Source organism: Gekko japonicus, unplaced genomic scaffold (genome assembly GCF_001447785.1).
Source record: "Gekko japonicus isolate JY-2015 unplaced genomic scaffold, Gekko_japonicus_V1.1 scaffold9187, whole genome shotgun sequence".
NCBI lineage: Eukaryota > Metazoa > Chordata > Lepidosauria > Squamata > Gekkonidae > Gekko > Gekko japonicus.
In genome coordinates, this window is record NW_015166121.1 from 2,991 (window position 1) to 6,541 (window position 3,551).

General features: G+C 47.9%; 1 long non-coding RNA gene across 1 annotated transcript in view; it reads left to right on the plus strand.

Moving 5' to 3' along the window:
• LOC107110729 overlaps positions 1-3,475 on the plus strand; it is a 5,634-nt gene extending 2,159 nt beyond the window's left edge. Inside the window, exons 2-3 of the long non-coding RNA XR_001482532.1 lie at positions 1,061-1,148; positions 3,365-3,475. This is a non-coding gene — a long non-coding RNA (uncharacterized LOC107110729). The remainder of the gene's footprint in view (positions 1-1,060; positions 1,149-3,364) is intronic.
• The last annotated feature ends 76 nt before the right edge of the window (positions 3,476-3,551 follow it).

Below are 3,551 nucleotides of genomic sequence, written 5' to 3' on the forward strand. Positions count from 1 at the left end.
AAAAAGGTAAAGGTTCCCTTGCTCGAAAGCCAGTCGAATCCGACTCTAGGGTTGCGGTGCTCATCTCCGTTTCAAAGCCGAAGAGCCAGCGCTGTCCGAAGACGTTTCCGTGGTCATGTGGCCGGCATGACTAAACACCAAGGCGCACAGAACGCTGTTACCTTCCCACCGAAGTGGTACCTATTGATCTACTTGCAATTTCTTGCTTTCGAACTGCTAGGTTGGCAGGAGCTGGAACTAGAGACGGGAGCTCACTCCGTCATGCGGCACCCGGGTCTCGAACTGCTGAACTGCTGAACTACTGACCTTCCACAACCTGCAGTTCAGTGTGGGGGAGAAAAGGCAGGGATGATGGTGGAACAGTCTTTTTTCCTGGGTGGAGTTTAAACCAGCTGGTGGAAGGGGGGATTTTTTTGGATCAGGAAAATGGTATAAGGGTCCAAGTTAAGCCCCCCCCCCAAGATCATTGACCCAATCCATAGGAACTATATCTGCTGGCTGGTGAGTATGTTTTTTTGAATTTATTTTTTTTTGGTTTAGCCTTCCCCTTGTTGAAAAGAAACTTGAAGTTTGTTTAAAATTTTGTCACGTTCTCCTTCCTCCTGCAGAGCTCCTCCCACAGTGCAATAGATGCGTTTTCAACATTATTTCTGCACCATGAAATTGTGGGAGTCATAGATGCATACAGGATGTGTGCATGACCAGAGAGGGTGCACGGAAATGAATTTGTGAAAGCAGTAGCAAAAAGCAGAGAACCACAATCACTTGGGGGGGGAGGATGTAAATGTAGATAAATCCTTGACCTGCCCAGCTGGTCGCAGTAGCCTTCTAATGTCAGGCCTTAGTTCTAACTCCATATAACTTCTTAAATCTTTACCCTTGACCTGCCCAGCTCGTGGCAGTAGCCTTCTAATGTCAGGCCTTAGTTCTAACTCCATATAACTTCTTAAATCTTTACTATGTATCCATTTTTTAAAAAAAGTTTCAGATATGTGTGTGTGTGTGTAAATTTGGCCTTTCTCTTGTGTCTCTGCTCACCCATTAAAATTTCCCATTTCAGGTCCTGCTTGAGTCCAACCACATCTCACTAGTCATCACCATGAAGACTCTCTTGGGACTCTTCATTTCCTTTGGCCTTGCCACTCTAGGTAAGGAAGGACACAGAACTGCCCATGCCCAGGTTGACGCGGCCATTTCCCTAGAATGGCCACTGATATCCACACTACAGAGATCAGTTCCCCAGGAGGAACTGGTGGCTTCAAAGCGTGGACTCCATGGCATTATGCCCTTCCCGTGGTGTAGTGGTTAAGAGCAGAGGACTCTAATCTGAGAGAACCGGGTTTGGTTCCCCACTCCTCCACACGCAGTCTATTGGTGTGACCTCCAGTCAGTCACAGTTCTCTCAGAGCAGTTCTCGCAAAAGCAGTTATCTCAGAGCTCTCTCAGCCCCACCAACCTCACAGGGTGTCTGCTGTAGGGGGAGGAACGGAAGGAGATTGTAAACTGCTCTGAGACTCCAAGTGAAGGGCAGGGTATAAATCCAGTCTCTTCTTCTTTGTTCTCTGGCACTCTCCCCAGTTTCCCAGAAATTTCCCAAACCAGAGCTGAAAACCCTAGAACGGCGTCCTGGTCACCTTGGGAAATCCACCCATGCTCGTGATAACTTCAGTGGTGTGAAAACCAGTCTGACTCCCAGAAACCAGATGAAGATGGATTATGCCGTGAGCAGGAAAAACCAGTATGCCTCCTCCTATACATCTAGGAAATGCCCATCATCCCTATCTTCTTTTACCTCTGATTGTATCTAAATAGCCTGTAGAAAGTGATGCCAAGCCACCGCTGACCTATGGTGACTTTGTAAGGCAAAAGTCCCCAGTGTAGTCCCATTGGGCACCATAGATCCCGCCCACATTTTTTATAGAGCCTGCAAAGTGTTTTTTTAGAAAGTGGGAGGAGCCAGAGGGGGCTTTTCCCATGCAAGGCTTTTAATTGGCCACTGGAGCTTTTATTGGCTCTGGAGATTTTTTTAAAAATGTTGCTTGGGCAACCGGTGCCCTCACAACACAAGGATCTTCACAGTGGGGGTGAAGCTAAGCAGTTTTGTGTCTGGTTCCACTTCCTGCGGCAGCCATATTGTGGCTGTGTCCACCACAGTGTGTCAGGATTCCAAAGGTGCCTGCAGGCTTGAAAAGGTTGCTTATTGCTTGTTATTTATGCGGACCACCACCAGGGGTCCTCGGCTAAGTAGGAGCTTGGTCCCCAAACACAAAGGGGACCTCGGATCCTAGTCCACCTCGAGTCCACCAATAGAACCTTGGCGGGAAATTCAAACCCTCCAATGGGACCATAGGTGTACCGGGGTGGGTGGGTGTATATAATTGGCCTTGCAGAGCCGTTTTAGTTAGTCTTGTTGTGAAGTACAATAAACGCATCTGAACGCTTGTCGTGGTCCGAGTCTTCCATGCGGCGAACTCAGTACTTTACATTGTTGTTGTTGTTGTTTTCAATTTATATACCACCCATTTCCTAAATAGGGCTTCAGGACAGTGTAGAACAAACTAAAATTGCAATCATAAGCACTAGACAACACTTTCCAAATAAACATCCCAGTAAAATTCACAACCGCAATAAAATTCAAACAGATGGTGGTCAAATTCCAATTGTGCTACCACCTTGCGTGGGGGGTGCCAGCCAGATGGACACCATCGCTGTCCTCAACCAAACGCCCGGTGGAACATCTCTGCTTTACAGGCCCTGTGGAACTGTAGCAAGTCCCGCAGGGCGCGGATGTTACTCAGCAGAGCCCTGGTCGAGGGCAGCCAGATATCTCTAATGTTGGGGGCTTTTGTCATGGGGTTTTCAAGATGGAGAGAGGCGGTTTGTCATCGCCTGCCTCTGCATAGCATCCCCTGGACTTCCTCGGTGGCCTGCTATTCAAATACTAAGCAGGGCTGACCTTGCTTAGCTTCCACAATTCCTCTTCCACAATGGCTCTTCCAGGTCAGTGCAAATGAACGGTAGCTTTTCAGCAGTGGTTGATTCTGCATCTAGCATTCACTCCACATTTTCTCAACACCAAGGAAAAGGTGCAGCTCAAAACCACACTCAAATACCCCGGGGAAACGTGCCGTACTTACCACAAAGTCACCCCTGAATGGTCATAAAACTATGAAGAAGGTACCATAAAACCCAATGGTCAAAGAAACTGACAGCAGCATGCAATGCAGAGGGGAACTTCTGTTCCAACGTGGGTTTCGTAAAACAATGGAGGGAAAAGCCAATGTAGAATCACCCAGCATCGCTTTTAAGCAAAGGCCTGTTTCCAGAACAAATGGTGTGGCTTGTTTCTCCTTCCGTTCTCCAGGCTCTTCTATAGAGTGTGAAGTTTGCTCTGAGCTCGGCACCAGCTGCAGTGGTGGCACCATGCCTTGTGAAGCTGGCAAAGATACCTGCATCATCATCGCGTCTCATCATTCCCTTGGTAGGTGAGAAGAACCACTCGTAAGTCTGAGCATGTGCTTACCTGAGAGCCAGTTTGGTACAGTGGTTAA